We start from the raw sequence: 18,770 nt of genomic DNA, 5'->3' as shown, positions 1-18,770 counted from the left end.
TCTCCTTCTCTCTGTGTGTAACTCTGACTCCAAAATAAATAAATAAATCTCTTTAAAAAAAAAAAAAGAAAGAAACTGCAGTGTAAATTCCATGGTAGGAGGAGGGATGCTCTGGATCCACGTGGAAGGTGTGGACATGCAGCACCTCAACACAGGACCCAGCACCCAAGAGCCTGAGCACTAGCTTTAGAGAGTAAGACGTCTTGGACTGCAGCAGCCCGTGCCACAGATGACATAGTTGAGGGCAGAACCTCGCATAAGTCTGGCCTGGAGCCCTGTGGGGGACAGCTTACCTGCGAACCTAGAGGGGAATAAGGGGGCACATTTCTTTCTCCCCCCATCCTTCAGACAACAATGCTTGGCGACCAGGTGAGAAAGGGTGGGCGCCATTTTGAACATACGTAACAGCTACCTCATCTCATGTCCACACACTGAATGACTAGCTGAGAGGAGATACCTGAGGCTGGCTGGGAGGATTGACACTGGGCTGGGCACCCACATAGGATTTATGGTGCCCCCAACCTCCTAAAATATCACAGACTCTGGGGCTCAAACTGCCTAGAAGGAGCACCCACAGGCAGCTGGCTCTGGGGACATCTCAGTCTCTCTATGAATGGGAAAGACTAACAGGACAGAGCAGACCCTCAGCACCCCGGGACTGTGGGAGTCTTGTGTGATGAAACTATGGGAACTCTGTGACTGCATGAAAGGGCGCAAGGTGTAGCTGGGTCTCTCAACAATCACTCTGACTTCCAAGTAAATAAATAAATAAATCTAAAAAACCCATAAAGAACTTATATACGTATATATGCATGTGTGTGTGTGTGTACAGTTTTATATATAAAGTCCCCTTGGGGAGAATATATGGTGCAGCAGTTAAGACAATGCTTGAGATGCCTGAAATCCACATTGGAGTGACTTGGTTTTAGGCCTAGCTCCACTTCAGATTCCAGTTTCCCGCTACTGTACCCTGTGAGGCAGCAGTTGATGGCTCCATTTCTTATGTACCTGCCACATGTGTGACACATGAATTGAGTTCCTAGCTCCCAACTTCACCCTGACCCAGCCCTGGTCTTTATAGGCATTTGGGAACTGAACTTGTGACTCTCTCAAGTTCTCTCTCTCTCTCTCTCTCTCTCCCTTTCAAATAAATGCAAATAAATAAATTTTAAAATAAAGATCTACTATATATTAAAATAATATTTATGCTTTTTTTTTGAAATGATCCTCTTATCATTATAAAACGCCTTCTATTATTCCTCTAGAGTTCCCATTATACCTATTAGTATTTTCATGGTGTTTGACCTACAGGTATCTGAAGTTTTGTTCATTTTTATCTATTGTTATTTCTTTCTGTGTCTCAAAAGGGATAATTTCAGTTGACATATATTCAAAATTGCTGACTTTTTTTTACCAACTCAAATCTACTGTTGAGTATATCTAGTGAGTTTTTCATTTCAGTGGTTGTAATTTTCAACTATAGAAATTTTCCTTTGTTCTTTGTTTTGAACTTGTGTTTTTATTTATTTTTATTTGATTTTGAGATAATTCTCTTATTTTCCTTTAGTTCAAACATAGTTTCCTTTTCCTTTTTACACATATTGTAATAGGTAATTTAAACTTCTTGCTTAATAAGTGCAAAGTCCAGCCTCCCCAAGGGACAGCTTTGACAATTTTGCTTTGCCCTGCATGGGCTATACTCTCCAGTTCATTTGCATGTCTCATATTTTTTCTTGAAAACTAAATATTTAAAATATTATATGTAGAGCTCTCTCTCTCTGTCTCTCTCTCTCTCTGTCTAACTCTGCCTGCCCCAAAAAAAATATTATATGTAGAGTGGGTGTTCAGCCTAGCAGTTAAGGGCACCCACATCTTATATTGGAAGGTCAAAGTTCAACTTCTAGCTCCAATTCACAATTCCAGCTTCCACCTAGTGCAGCAAAGATGCCTCAGATAATGTGGGGGATCTGGATTTTGTTACCAGCTCACAGCTTTGGCACCAGTCCAGCCTCAGCAATTGCAGGCACTTGGAGAGTAAACCAGTAAAGAGAAGTTTGCTCTCTTTTTTTTTCTCTCTCTCCCTCCTGAAAAAAAATTGCAAAGCTAAAATTTTATGTACAACATGATACAGCAGCTCTGACTTCACCCAAATTAATTGTTTCTGCTGCTTCATGCTTTTGTTATCATTATTGTTTGCTTGCTCGGTGTCTTCCTTAGACTAATTCCATAATGTCTGTTTTCTTCATTTTGTGTGTCCATCGAAGTCTTTACTTGGTTAATTTAGTGGTCATATAGTGATTGAAGAGACAGTTCAATAACTGTCACATTTTACTGAGATGGTCTCTGTGTGTGTTGGGGTATGCCTTCAAAATTCAGGTAATTTACAACTCTTCTACTGCCTGCACTTCCTTTCTGTACAGATTTTCAGTGTCAGACTTAAATGAAAGACTGGAGCCTTCTCAGTTCATCCGCAGGCACGAACACAGCTCTGGATAGGTGTGTATAGCGCATTCAGAGGAAAATCAGAATTATCAAATCTGTCCCCAAGGGAGCTAGACTTTGGATTTATTAGCAAGAACTTTGAATTACCTATTATATATTTCCAAAAAAGTAAAGGAAACCATGTTATGTGAACTAAAGGAAAATATGGGAATGCTCTCAAAATCAAATAGAAATCAATAAAAACACAAGTTCAAAACAAAGAACAAAGGAAAATTTCTGTTTCTCCTTCTCCAGGAGTATACCAGAAGGTTCAGAAGCCCTCTGTGGACATCTTGTTTCTCACACTTTTAAGTTTTTTGTCTAGGTGATTCTTAGTCTCAACATGTATGGTAGCCTTAAACAATTGTTGCTAATTTTGGCAAACATCTAGTAAAACAACCTTCCCCACAGAATGAGCTCTCAATTAAGTAAACATACCACACACACACACACACACACACACACTATCCTACAAATGGGGCTTGTTTTTGAGGAGCCGGAAGATAGCTTAAATACTGAACAGAGGCTAAGGATAGGACTGTTTCATGAGCTCCACACCCTGTCTGTTTTTTACAGTAACTACAAGACAGATGCTTTTCATAATAACTATAGTTTCAAACTTCTTGAATTTCAATGCTACCATGGAATTGAGAAGAGGAGGATACAAGTAGGCCAATTTAAACCACCAACAGACCAACATGAGACAGATTTTTCTTGAGAAAATTCTCCTCAGCATTTTGCAGACCTTTTATAATTTTCAAAAGTTCAGTAAAAATCTGTTCTGTTTTTGTCAGGATTTTTGGGTTACTTTTGTGGAGAATATTTATAAATATTTTCATTCTACTATTCTGAAAATCTTGTCTTTGTAATTTCTTAAAAATATTTATTTTATTTAATTGAAAGAGCAACAATGAAAGAGGGTGAGCCAAGAGAAAAAGATCTTCCACCTCTGATTTAATCCTTCAATGGCTGCAACCTGAAACCAGGAAGCCAGAACACCATCCAGGTCTCCCACTTCTGTGGCAGGAGCCCAGACACTTGGGTCATCTTTCACTGTTTTCCCCTGCACATTAGCAGGGAGTTGAATGAGAATTAGAGCAGCCATGACTCGAATCAATGCTCTGAAATAGGATGTCAGTGCTCCAATATGGGATGCCGATGTTACAGTGACAGGTTAATACATTGTTTCACAACATTAGCTTCTTTGATTTTTAACACATATGAACTGCTTCTTGTCAGGGGTAAGTGTGTGAAATACCATTTCTACATACTAAAATAAACCTATATTCCATTATTCATCACTGTATATGAGAGTACTTCAAAAAGTTCTTGGAAAATGCATAGTTTGAGATAACTATGCATGGATTTCAAAATTTCTTGCAACAAAATAAACTAATCTTTTAATTCATTTTTCCATGAACTATTTGAAGTACCCTCATATTGGGCAAATAAAAATACACATAATACTCTGAGCCTCCCAAGAAAATTCATTCTGAATTCCCACCTTCACAATCATGTAGTCCCCCAACATTTCTCTCTACAGAATTATGTTGTGGCATTCCATGACAATATTGACCAGATTACTACAATTAGTTTACCTAATTTTCAATAAATGAAGATTTGTTTTCTTTTAAAAACTGAGAATTGCATGTATACCAAGGGGCAATTTCTGCATATACACTTAGATAGTGTTAATTTCTTTAGCCTCATTGGCATTAACACTGAATGCTTTGTACCCTTGCTTCAAAACATGCCTAACAAAATATGCATGTAGTTATTTGACATTTTTATTCCCTTTTAAATGTTCAGTGGTAGATACTCATGTCTTTCTGGAAGAAAATACTGCCAAGTGCGGATTGAACAATTCACAAGAAGAAAATATGTTGGAAGATGGAGTCATGACACACATGCTGGGCTGTTCTTCTGAGTGTATGATGGGCTTTGTGCAGTCACTTAAGGAATCATCCATTAGTTGTTGTTCTGATATTACATAATTGTCAGTCATGTTGTGCTGATGTTATGTAATTGTCAGTCATGAAAGAAGCTGAAGTACTCTTTTAAAATGTGCAAAACTGTGATGATGTGCTATTTCATTGAAGATGAAAATGACACAATTATGATCTTGCAGGGTTTGTTTGAATGAAGAAGTAAACTTTTTTCTTTTTGCCACTGGGCACCTCAGCAAACTTTGTTGGAAAAAAACATGGCATTTATTTGACAAGTTAAGGAACTGTGGGAATTACACTATTATATGATACACCTACCTAAAGTTTGCAAGGCCTGGCATGGGATTCATTGTTCAGGTTTATTCTTACAACCAATATTTTACCTGTGAGTCCCTAGCATTCACATCTTCTAGAGTTTGTAGTTTCATGTCTGTGTTCATCATTATTCATGAGTCTTCTAAAAAATGATGTGCCATAATTTTCTTTATCATGAACAGAGAAAATAATGTAGAGTACAGAGTAGATACCCACTTAATCATCATTAAATGTAAACAATATAGTCATTCATGTACAAAAGCTATACCCCAGAATGATGAATAAGGGAAAAGGATGTGCTGAGTGCTTACTAAGTATCAAGCACTAGGCTAAGCGTTTTTCAATTAATTCAATTAATCCTTTTAGAAAACAAACAAATAAACTAGGGAAAAGATAATTTACATTTGAAAGCACTGAAACACAGAGAGGGCAAATGTCTTTCTGAAATCCCCACAATAAGCGATGGAAAAAGAAGTAAATTCCAGCAGTAACACTAGTACAGGAGTGGTTCACACACTTACAAAAGTAAATGTTCATGGTTAACTTCTTTATTGATTGTGTCCCAGGACAGTCATTCATCAATAACTCTCCCTGTGGCTTTGAGCAACCTTCCAAAGTTATGTTGTGTGGCTGCAGAGGAGTAGAATCTAATAATTACTTGCATGGTTCAGGTCATAGTATCCTAGAAAATTATTAATACTAAAGAGAAAACCTGTGATTTTGAGAAAATAAATTAAGTGGATCCACTCTGTTTGAATAAAAAAAAAAACTGCATCATTTAGGAGAGGACTCGTGAAATCCAGTTACAGGTTTTATTTTGCTGAGTAAATGGGTTACTTTATCAGTTCTTTTGTCTTAGATAAATGGAACTACTAAGTGAAATAAAAATCATATAACCATGATCACGTAGGTAAAAGAGGAGAGAGTGGTAATTACTACAATTGCTCCTGAATATTGTCTCTGTTACCACCTTGCTCCCAGGTAACCCGTTCTCTGTTTCTCCCTCTTACCTTCCTTATTCACTATGCTCCACCTGTGCTGACATCCTTGCTCTTTTTTGAACACACTATGTTCCTTCAACATCCATGAGGAAAGAAATTGTTCAACTCTTTGTACTGTAAATACCAGGACTACTTACAGGGAGACCATATGGGAATAGCTATTGGTCAGTTTAACTACACCATTGGATAAGAGTGAGTGCCACAAAATAAGAAGAAAGGGAAAGACTGAGTGATAAGACTGAATGATACTGATTCCAAAAATAGTTCCATACTACATGGGTCTCTATTCTGGTTCTACAATTTACCAGCTTTGTTGATTCTCAGAATTTTACTTAATCTCATTGTGCCTCCGTGGCCTCATTAGTAAAATGGAAAAAATAATGGTTGTCCTATCACCTTCTGACGATAACAAGATATAATCAATGAAAAGAGCTTAATTCATATCTAGTTCATAAAAAAAAAAAATCAGGAGGGGCCAGCGTCATTTCGTAATGGGTTAAGTTTCTGCCTGTGGCGCAAGCATCCCATACGAGTGCTGGTGCTCTGCATCCAGTCCAGCTCCCTGCTAACGCACCTGGGAAAGCAGCAGAGGATGGAACAAGTGCTTGGGCCCCTGCACCCATGTAGAAGACTCAGATGGATTTCCAGGCTCCTGGCTTTGACTTGGCTCACCACCAGACACTGCAGCCATTTGGGGGTGAACCAGCAGATGGAAGACCTTTTTCTCTGTCTCTCCTTCTCTCTTGTAACTCTGTCCTTCAAATAAAATACATAAATCTTATTTAAAAAAAAAACACAGTTTTCCTAGTTAAAAAAACAAGCACTGCTATTATGATTGCAAACATTAGGTTAATAGATTGGATGCAATAATATACTTTATCTGGAGCACATCGTAATTTTCTGGTACATACCATAATACTTGACACAAATTACATTATCTCATTGATTCATTAAAACAATTAGGGCTGGGTTTTTGGCTCAGCGGTTATGACACTGCAGCATCCCTGTATCAGAGTACCTGAATTTGAGTCCCAGCTCCATTCCTCCAGCCTCCTACTAATGTGCACTTTGGGAGGCAGCAGGGGATGATGGCTCAAGTGTTTTAGTCTCTACCACCATGTGGGTGGGCACAGTTTAAGTTCCTAGCTCCTGGTTTCAACTGAGTTCATTCCAGCTGTTGCATGCACTTTGGGAGTGAATCAGAGGATGGGCTCTCTGTCTCTCTCTCTTTCTCTCTCTCTCTCAAAATAGATAAATGTTTAAAAAATAGAAATAAAAAAGTTCATGAGTTATTATTTTCCCCAGTTTTAAGTGAGGAAGCAATTACAGAAATATTGATCAGCCTAGGAAGTTGTATCTGAAAACCAGGAAAATTGGATAAAGCAAACATTTATTAAAGCCACATTATAGGCCGGCGCCGCAGCTCACTAGGCTAATCCTCTGCCTAGCGGCGCCGGCACACCGGGTTCTAGTCCCGGTCGGGGCACCGGATTCTGTCCCGGTTGGCCCCCTTCCAGGCCAGCCCTCTGCTGTGGCCAGGGAGTGCAGTGGAGGATGGCCCAGGTGCTTGGGCCCTGCACCCCATGGGAGACCAGGAAAAGCACCTGGCTCCTGGCTCCTGCCACCGGATCTCCCAAGTAGATGCAGGGGCCCAATGTGTTTTCCCAAGGCACATTAGTAGGGAGCCGGATCTGAAGTGGAGCAGCTGGAACGCAAACGGGAGCCATTATGGGATGCTGGCACTGCAGGTGGCAGCTTTACCTGCTATGCCACAAGCGCTGGACCCTCCAGGGATAATTTCTAGGTTAGAATCTTAATGGGGTGACATGCACACAAAGCTGACACACTTGTAAAACACGTACTTTGAATATTTCTCCTCCAATAGTAGCAACAAATTTACAGGAAATCATGCTCACTGCTTCATCTATTCTTCAAAATAAGATCTTTTTAGTCAGATGACCAGCAAGGATCCAAAGGCTCTACATTGCCCTTCAGAAAATAGACATCCTGAATAAAAATTTCTAGATTATGGTAGCAAACGCTATTCTGTTTCTAAAGTCATTCCTTGAAATTCAGCTTATTAAATTTTAATCTTCATTGATGATGAGAGAATCTACAATATAATGAGAATTCCACATATGAAAAAATTAGCTGTACATTAGGATTTTAAGTACCATGGTTAACTGGAGATATTAAAACAGCTCACTTTTTTACCTTTTGTTCATTTCCTGCACTATTGATGAAATTGTTTATAAAAACTATCACAAATGAATGAATGTGTTTTTTCTCAAAAACAACTAACCAAGACTCTTAACTGTCTAGTTAAACTGCAACTCTCTACTGGATTCCTTTCTCAGTTATTTATTAAAAATGGTCTCAAGTAAGTAAAGTAAACCATGTGGTCACTCTTAACACTAAATAAGCAACAGATTTCTAATTTATTTTCTTTTCTTTTTGATACACATCATGTATGCATGGAATAATTTTCATTAAAATTCAAGTAACATGCAGCTGAAATTGCTCATTTACATTTTCCCATTATTTCTATTTTTTTTCCAGGATCTGTATAATTTCTGGGTTTGTTAGTATCTTGAGTTCTTTCAAATTTCAAGCCTTTCTATAAGATAGCCTCGGATAATGCCATATCCTGTAACTTTTACTGCCTATATAAAATTACAGAAAGGAGAGGAGAGATGGGAGGAATGTTAAGATTCTGACAATATTTAATAAGACTTATAGGTAAAAAATAAGTGCCTTTGGCAATTGGCAAGAAAGAAGAATGTAAACTCAGTCTCTAAGTAATGAAAAACTATTCTCTGCTTTAAGCAACAAAAGAAAAAAGCATTCTAAGTCCAATTAATTAGTTTGAAAATCAATGAGTTCACTTTAAAATATACTTTATTGAAATAAAGTGAAAGTAATTAAAATCAGGTAAAATGAGGTTGTATTAACTTCTATTAAACAGTTCTATGTATTTCAAATATGTATATTATTATTATTATTATTTTCTTTGGTAAGGATGAAACAAATTTTCTCTGCATTTGGCCAGGGCCTGTCTGCCAGTTTATAAATGGATTACTTTCATGCTTGTGGGCCCTGACACAGAGACAGCTCACATCTATAATATATCATTTTCATTGTGACCTCGCTATCTCTCCAACTATTATATTTACTATATCAGTGTAATGAAATATAGACCCTGAAAAATAACCATCTTAACTGACTGTGAGCTAAAATTCTCAAGTTCAAAGAGAATGAACCAATAAAGAAATTTAATTAACAAGAAAACAAATGTGAAATCATCCTTGGGAACAGTTTTCATTTCCTGAAATTAGTGGGTTTTCAAATTTCAAGAAAAGGAGAGGAGCTATGTGATGTGTGGATGAACACATGTGAAGAAAAGATAGACATTTAAAACATTTTTCTACAACTGAGATACTCTGAAAATATTTGAATTAATTAAATTGGCAAAAAGCAATGATAGATACATTTATTTATACCATACAATGTGATGTTTTGATTTATGTATACACTGTACAAAGGTTAGATAAACTAATTGGCTTATCTATTTTCTCACCAACTTATCTATTTTGTGGTTAAAATGATAAAAATCTATTCTTGGTGTGGGTGTTTAGCAAAACAATTAAGAATCTACTTGAAGATTAATTCCAGATATATAATGGTAATTTTACAGTAGTGATTTTGAAATAATAAAATTAATATAAAACAAAATAAAGGAAAATAATCTACTTGGGGCACCCTCAGTCCATAATGGAGTGCTTCGATTTTAGTCCCCGATCCATGTCAGATCATACTTCCTAAAAAAAGCACACTCTGGGATTCAGCAGGTGATGGCTCAAATATCTGGGTCCCTGCCATCCACATGGCAGACCCAGATTGAGTTCTGAGCTCCTGACTTCACCCTGACCCACTCCAAGCTGTTGGGGTTATTTTAGGAGTGAAGTAGCAGATGCAATATCTTTCTCTATCTTTCTGTCTCTGTTTTTCAAATAAAACAAAAATAAATACATAAAATTTTAAAACATCTATTCTTTCAGCAATTTTGAAGTATTTGATATAATATTTGTGCTAAGTGACAGATTCCCTGTTAATCAGCCACAGCTCATAATAGTCAGACCAGGGCAGCCTATCAGGCGCACAACATTTTGCCTAGCAATCATTACCAAAGAAAAGACAATGAGTTGGTAAAGGCCTCCGAGTCTAAGTATTAAGCTTGAGTTTGAACTTCCAGTTTAATTGCTTTGCATTCTCCAACAAGAACACAAAACAGAGGTTTGAGATATTTAAGCTTAGTTAGAAGATTTTGATGTTTGTTTTTTAGTTGCAGTTTAGTAGCTTTCAAAAAAAAATACATAGATTTGGCTCTAATTCAAACTGTGTGGAACACATTTTTAAGTTTATAACTCACGAAGCAGTAAGTCAATTAACACTGTTTATTTTGGTTACGAGATCATACACTAGTTTAGTTCAAGTTTTGCCCTTGACAGAAGAGAGTAACAGTTAAAGCCTTCCTTAAACAGATTTCAATAAATTCTCAGATGTTAAATACAAATTTCAGTCTTGTATCCTCTGTCCCTAGAGATAGGATCTGGAAAAACAAACTAAAGCATTGTTTGCTGTAAAACAATCAATATTCTTCAGAATCAGCAAAATTTTATTTGAGCTGTTATGAGACTAAAGAAAGTATTTGGGCTAAGAAAGTACAAAGGCAGGGGGATACAAAGTAGCAAGACACTGACCAGTAAATATGGTTGCATAGAAATTTTGTTACCGGGGCTGGAGCTGTTGTGTAGTAGATTAAGCCTCTGCAATACTGGCATCCTGCCTGGGTGCTCGTTCAAGTCCCGCTGCTCCACTTCCAATCCAGCTCTTTGCTATGGCCTAGAAAGCAGCAGAAAATGGCCCATGTTCTTGCATCCACTTGGAAGATCTGAAAGAAGCTCCTGGCTTTGGCCAGGTCCAGCCCTGGCTGTTGCAGCCATTTTGGGAGTGAACCAGTGGATGGAGGATTCTCTCTCTCTCTCTCTCTGGACTAGGGATTTTGGAACAAAGTAATAGTATAATTTGTATCTTTGGAGCAACACTTTGGATACTGTGTTATAAATCACTGGGTGAGGGGGAGGAAAAGATAAATCTATTAGTTTATTGCAATCATCCAAAGAAGAAATTATGAGGTTCAGACCAGGATTGCATCAGTATAAGAAGTAAAAGTGGTCAGATTTTTGGTGTGTTTTAAATATGTAATCAAAATACTTAGCTAGCATACTGGGATTTGAAGATTAGAATATGCATCGAGAATAACACTAAAGTGTTTGTGCAAAAACTTACATGTGCTTACAGATTTAGAATTTTAAAACAAAGCTGGAAATTCTCATATGGCAGCTCTATGCCACATAAGTCCCCAGATAGTAAAATTGAGTATGAAGAAAGCAAAGAGGATAATCACAGTGGGAGTTAAATTAATATCACAAAGTATTATACAACCCTGCCTGTTTTTATACTTCATTGCCTTCAGGAGATTTTATTCAAAGGCAAAGAACCTAGGGTAACAATGAAAAAATATACAACTCTGCTCTTGAGAGCTATGAAGTACCCATGAAATGTCTTGCACACCAATTTGTTGTGGTACCAAAATTAGAGGATAGCTAGGCAAGAAGCTTTGACTGGTTTTCATAAACAACTGCAGTATACTAAGTATGTAGTCTACTTAGGTACTGAATCAGCTCACATTTAAGTTGAGAGCAGTAAGAAAACTAAGGGTATCCTCTAAAATAACATAGAGACAAATGTCCTTATCAGGAATAGAATTTCGACCAAGATGATCCATGGGACTGACAATTGCCGTATCTACAAATCTATCATTAACAAAAGATCAGAACTTTTATTTATACCAAAGACATTTCTAAGTCAAATGAAATTCAAAACAATTTCTAATGGTGAATTTGTTTTTTAATCAACTACTTTAAGAATATTATTAATCTTAATGAAGTATACAGTGATCAATACAGTCATTTGATTTCTAAGCTTTAATATACAAGATTTGACTTTTATGAGAAGCTTTGGAAGGATCCAGAATATATAATCAAATAATTATTTCATTCTGAAGAATAGTAAAGCAAACAATGATTCATTCTTCTGTTATTCTTACCATCATCCTTTCTGGGGCTCATTTTCATCAACAATATTACATTTTATGAAAGATAATCCCCGAATGGGGGAAATTGAGATAGAGCTGCCTGGGGATGTTTATTGTCAGATTTGGGATGCTTTCATCTGACGATGGTTCCCAGAGAGGGCAATCAAGACAGACTTGTGGGTGAGTGTTTGCTGAGACCTTGCTGCCTTGAGTATTATTTGCTTTTTAGCTCATTCTGAGTACTGCTTACAGGCCTCTTGAAACTTGCTAGTAGAAAATAACTGCAAATTTATGGGTGATCAGTGTCAAGAGTTCAGTCAAGGTAATTGGCTTTAAATCATCCAACTCAGTTATTACCACTCTTTCAATATTACAGACATCAACAGATGGCAAGGGCAAACTAAGTAAACTTCAGTGATAGGTAGATTCTTATTTCTTTTTTTTATTCTATCAGTAGGAGCCAACCACTTCTAAAACAGACTTGCTATAATCACCAGCACTACCAAGTCCAAATCCATGTAATCATGGAGAAGGCAATAGAACTTTCCTCTCCTGACACCCCCATAGCACTTAAACGCTGAATCAGCTACTCACATAACATTGTTATGGGCAGGTGTTTGCATGCCACTGATTTCACTGTTTATCTCATCTCCACCAAGAATCCTGTAAATAATTCCAACTACACATATGTCTGCAATGCAACTTGTTTCCTACCCAGCCCCTCTTCAAGAAAAAGCCTTCATCCCTTCCTTCAGTCCTCATTTTTCTAGTTTTGTAACCTTAAAACTGTAACACATAAATAACTATGCATACACTTTTTTCTCCATTGTCAGTATTTTTTTAAACTTTCATCATCTCTCACATGGACTGCAGCAGTAGTATCCTCATTCGCCTTCCTGCTTCCATCTAGCATCCTTCCCTGTCAATTTTACACCCATTAACCAAACTATTTGTTCAAAATGCAGGTTTGATTACATCACCTCATACATTCCCACTTGAAACCCCCTAATGCCCTCCCTTTGTGCCTCTGGGAACTCACCCATATCTACCTTTCATACTTCATCTTCCATATCTTCCTCCCATTCTCTTCACTCTTGCCACACCAGATTTTCTGTTCCTCAATTGTGTTGTTTCATCCTGCTACACACAGAGCATTATGCAATTTACAACGATCTTTGGGCTGGCTTTGCAGTGTAGCAGGTTAAGCTGTGGTTTGTAATACCAACATCCCATATTTGAAAGCCTGGACCATCCGCAGCCATTGCAGCCACTTGGGGAGGGAAACAGCAGATACAAGATTACTTTCTCTCTCCCTTTCTTCATCTGTCTCTGTCACTTTGCCTTTCAGAAACATAAAAACGAGTAAATCTTAAGAAAATACTCTTAACCTTTCCTTTTCAACCCTCTAAAACTTAATCAAAACTTGGATGTCAGCCCCAGGGAAAGCATCCCTCAGTTCTCAAACTAGGTGAAACTCCCTTTAATATTTTTCCATGGCACTATGGACCTATCTGCCAGTTTTAATTTGACAGTTATTTATATGAGTGATTGATTAATATATGTTTCCTTGCCATCAACAATGTTTAAGCTCTATGAAGGAAAAATAGGAATTGTTTTAGTTAATATAGTGTGTTGCATATAGTGAATGCTCAATAAACGTTTGTTGAACAAATTAATAAACTGTTTTTATTTTCCTAGTCATCATTATTACCCATAACTATGCTGAAAATATAAAAGCGTTATCAATTCTTGTTTCATGACCTGATATTGGGACTTAAGTTGAACAAAAACATTGTCCAGAGTTTTCACATTCACTGTTCAACCCTCAGTTGACTAGCTTAAACTTTTCAAAAATGAAATATTCAGGAAAATACGGTATCCAGTTACTTAAAAATGTAGAAGAGTAGATGAAAACGTAGAAAAATGGGAACATCAAATAAAATGCAATAGGTGCCCCTTTATTCAAAGAAGTTAAAAAGTGGAACATTCCAGTCTAATATATTCTTGGTTTTTGTTAATGCTGGGTTTACACCTTTAGCGTGCATGAATTTCCAATTTTTAAAGAAAGATAATAAGACTAATAAAAAAGTAACACTGAAACTATTCTGAGCCTACTTTCATTTTATTTTGAGGACTTAGAATGCACTTTAAAATTTAACAGTGCCCCGAGAATCATCACTGTTAACACCAGTGATCACTGTCTTCCAAACTGTCTGCAGAGAGCTGTTCAACAAAATATCCTAGTTAGGAGTACATATCTGAATGTTCCCACAGCAATAAGTCTAGTTATTACTGTAAGGAGGGATCTGAGGGAGATTTCATTAACATACATGCATGTTCCCTCAGTAGCGGGTGTCAAAACAGAATACAACGGGGTGTGAATTTGTACAAATTCATATTTGCTTTTGGCAGAAAGATGGGCACCCTCCAAAAGTTCTGGTCTGCAGATGGGTATTCTATTGCAAGTTGCCAAATGTCAGTGGCCAGGCATTGTGAGAAACCTTTTCATGTCTATCTTGCTTTTACTTTCTAAGGCTGAGGAGGAGTCCACGTCTTCCCTTTGCTACTGTTAACAGATCGCATTGAGTATTGTTTCAATTAGTTTAGTCATCATTTCCAGATATGCGAATGGAGAATGTGAAATGTGTCAACCGAATCACAGGTATGAGAAAAATATAAAGGGAAGACCAATGTTTAATACTAATTAGAATGACAGAAGAAGACCCAGAATAGTATTTTTCATATGGTTCTCATTTAAAATACATTTTGTAGAAGCATTGACAAAGGAAAGGTATTTTGAGGAATAAAATGTATTTCAGCAAACACGTGTGAAACCTTATTATATAAATGGCTCTCAATAAATGGGACCAATGTTTTAGCAACTGAATTGTGACTGTTCGATGAAATACATAGATCTAAATAAATTACAGAATTTTGTTTCCTTATACAATGGGTGCATGAAGAGATAACTAGTTCACAAAAAAGGAGCAATAATTTATTTCCCTGGATTTTTTTGTCCCTTTCTTCTATGTGATACTAACTTTTGGCTAGTCCACATTCTAAACTAAATCCATATCGTGTGTTACGGTCACAACTTCCAGTATCCAAACACTGTTGTCCTATTTGTCCAACATCTCCCAACACATACACTCATCAGACCAATTAGAGGTGCTCCAAGGATCAAGTGATGAGGGCGAGAATTGATCTGGGGCTACCAGAGTGTTAGGAAGCATACAATCTATTGGGTCCACAGAGATGTCTAGTAAAAGAGAGCAGGGCGGAGGCTGGTGTGGTGACATAGTAGACTAATCCTTCACCTGCAGTGTTGGCATCCCATATGCACACCATTTCATGTCCCAGCTGCTCCATTTTAAATCCAGCTCTCTGCTATGGCCTAGGGAAGCAGTGTAGGATGGCCCAAGTACTTGGGCCCCTGTACCCATATAGGAGACCTCGAGGAAGCTACAGGCTCCTAGCTTAGGACTGGCTCAGCTTCGGTCATTACAGCCATTTGAGGAGTGAACCAGCGGAGGAAAGACCTATTTCTCTGACTCTCTTTCTCTTTCTAGCTGTAGCCTCTCAAATAAATAAATAAGATTTTTTTAAATATTTATTTTATTTATTTGAAACACAGAGTTACAGAGAGTGGTAGAAACAGAGAGGTCTTCCATCCGCTGGTTCACTCCCCAGATGGCCACAAACAGCCAGAGCTGTGATATCCAAAGCCAGGAGCCAGGAGCCAGCAGCTTCTTTCAGGTCTCCCATGTGGGTGCAGGGGACCAAGGACTTGGGCCATCTTCTACTTCTTTCCCAGGCCATAGCAGAGAGCTGAATTGGAAGAGGGGCAGCCGGGACTAGAACCGGAGCCCATATGGGATGCCAGAGCTTCAGGCCAGGGCTTTAACCCGCTGTGCCACAGCGCCAGCCCCAATAAATAAAATCTTTAGATTTTTTTAAATTTTTTTTAGAAAACTTTTATTTAATAAATGTGAATTTTGAAAATACAACTTTTGGATTATAGCAGTTTTCCCCCCATAATCTCCCTCCCACCTGCAAACCATCCCATCTCTTATTCTTCTCCCATCCCATTTTTCATTAAGATTCATTTTCAATTATCTTTATATAGAGAATTCCAGTTTCTTTTTAATGCATACATTGGGAGGCATGATTCAAGTACTTGGATCCCTGCTGTCCATGTGGGAGACACAGATTGAATTCAGGTTCATGGCTTTGACCTGGCCTTGCCCTGATGTTTACAGGCATTTAAGGAGTAAATCAAGGTATGGAAACTCTATCTCTCCTGACTTCAAATAAATAAAAATAAAATTAAAAATAAAGTGAATAGAGCTGTATTGTCATCTGTACTGGGTTATAAGAGTAGGTAAGAATCATAGTGTATTCAAAATATCCTTGGTGATTTTTAAAAATGAATATTTTTAAACAAGTGAGCCACCACGGCGCCGGCCCCAAGGCAACTATTCTCTTAACTACTATGCTACTCTGGCCTCAGAATCAGCCCTTAAGGCATTCAGATCTGGCTAAAAAGCCCAAGAGAGTTTCACAGGCTTGGAAAGCCAAGACATTGTGGGGAAAAAAAGTGACCTAAATGAAAGATCTCTGTGAGTGAGATCCCAGTGGGAAGAACGAGCCATCAAAGAAGGAGGTACCTTTCTCTGAAGGGAGTAGAGAACTTCCACTTTGAATATGGCCTTGTCCAAATAAGATTGGAGTTGACGAACTCAAGAGGCTTCCATAGCCTTGGCAGCTCATGACAAGAGCCTCGGGTGATTACTGATGTCATAAATAAGAGTGTCAATTGTTAAATCAACAATGGGAGTCACTGTGCACCTGCTCCCCATGTAGGCCCTCTGTCCTTAGTGTGTTGTACTATGAGAATTAACGGTAAAACTACTACTCAAACAGTGCTCTATACTTTGTGTATTTTTGTGGGTTCAGTCTGTTGAAATCTTTACTTATTATATACTAAGTTGATATTCTGTATATAAAAATAATTGAAAATACATCTTGATGAAGAATGGGATGGGAGAGGGAGTAGGAGATAGGAAGGTAGCAGGTAGGAGGGAGGTTATGGGGGGTAAAGCCGCTATAATTCAAAAGTTGTACTTTGGAAATTTATATTTATTAATAAAAGTTTAAAAACTGCTATGCTAAACACCCACTTCTCCATTCACTTTAAACACAATTTTAAACAAGATCATTACTCTACTGTCTAAAATTCCTTGAAATTTAGACAAATAGACTTCCTTAAAACTTCATGATTTGTTACATATGTGTATATCTCTTCTATTAATCCTAGTGTCTTGTATTTCACTTGTCTTATTGAAAAAGAGACTGTAAAGTAGAAAAGCATTTGTTCTCAAACAAAATCACACAAGGACTAGACTTCAAGTGGGACCACCTAAAACCCTTTGAAGGATGTCTGTTATGTATCTCTGATCCCATTTCCCTGAAAGTAAAGTAGCTTCCCTGATAACCAATTGTGGCAGTGATGAATTTTGCCATTTACACTCAAGGACCTGGGATTTTTTTCCCCTAAACTAGTCCCTGGCAAGAGCCCTGATATCTACTGATTGCTGTCCCTGATGCCAGATTCCCGCCTGCTTATTTGACTCTCCAAATGTCACTTCTCCCTGAATTCCACACTGCTATATTCAGAGGACCCAGCAACGTAAACTGTAATTCCATGTTGGATTCTCTGGTTAGCAACTTGTGATAGTACTCTTCTTTAAGAAAGCTGGTGCCAAGAGACTGGACTTTGAAGAATTGCTCCTTCTAAATAGGAATTTCGGGTTTGAGAAGCTAATAATAATAATAATGATAATAAGAAAAACTTTTATTTATTTCCCTACTATGAATTTACATTGATTAGCCTATTTAACTCATAAACAACACTACCATGTACATATTTTAATCTAATATTATAGATGAGAGAATAAGACAGAGTTTAGTTCTTATAAGATAAGAGAACAAGGGAATGGCCTGATTTTAGCTTCTATTTCCTGTAGTCAGTCCTACTCCATTGTGGTAATTAAGGCACCCTTATCCTTATCACAAGGTAAGATAGATAACCGTTAAATCTAAAGCATAAAATTGAATATCAACTGGCGTCTCTAACCTTAAACACACACACACACACTACTAGCTGAGTTTATCAGTTAAATGGACCAATGCAGAACAACGAAGCAACCTTTGGTCAAGTATGGAAATAAGGACCTTGTTGTTTTCTAGCTGCACATTTTGTCTGGTGAATTTAACCAAACGTCTAATCCATTCCTACAAAACAGTTTTTAAAAAATCAGGCCAAAAATCACAACTGTCTCAAGAATTAATGCCCATCACCCTATTAGGGATTCAACCATATAGTTGCCATGAATTACAAAACACCCAAAAGTATGTAACTCATCTGCAGACTATAAATACATCTTCAAATTAAAAGTAGGTATATTTACCAACAATACATAAATGGATGTAACAATACAATGAATTTATGTGGGGTTAAAATAGAGAAGGATTTAAGTTGGTATATACTCCTATATGGGGAAGGAGGGCTCTAGAATTCCTTAAAAAAACGAAATTGAAAAGCCTCACTGAAATTGAAAAAGCTACACTTTAGAGTGGCTCTTCATATTTTGCATTCTTCTATGATTGTGCTTCTGGGTCACAGCTACATCCCACCACTACAATTTTGTTTGACCCAATTTTTTGTTTGACTTTTCCTTATAAAGCTAAAATACATTAATTAATGTCATTTTCAGCAATATCTATGAATAAACCAAGAAGTTGACAGTTATGTGATATCTGTAGACCAAGATTGTCCACGATGTCACTGTTGACATATGACATTGGATA

The sequence above is a fragment of the Oryctolagus cuniculus genome, chromosome X (assembly GCF_964237555.1).
Source record: "Oryctolagus cuniculus chromosome X, mOryCun1.1, whole genome shotgun sequence".
NCBI lineage: Eukaryota > Metazoa > Chordata > Mammalia > Lagomorpha > Leporidae > Oryctolagus > Oryctolagus cuniculus.
This window is presented reverse-complemented; position numbering follows the sequence as displayed.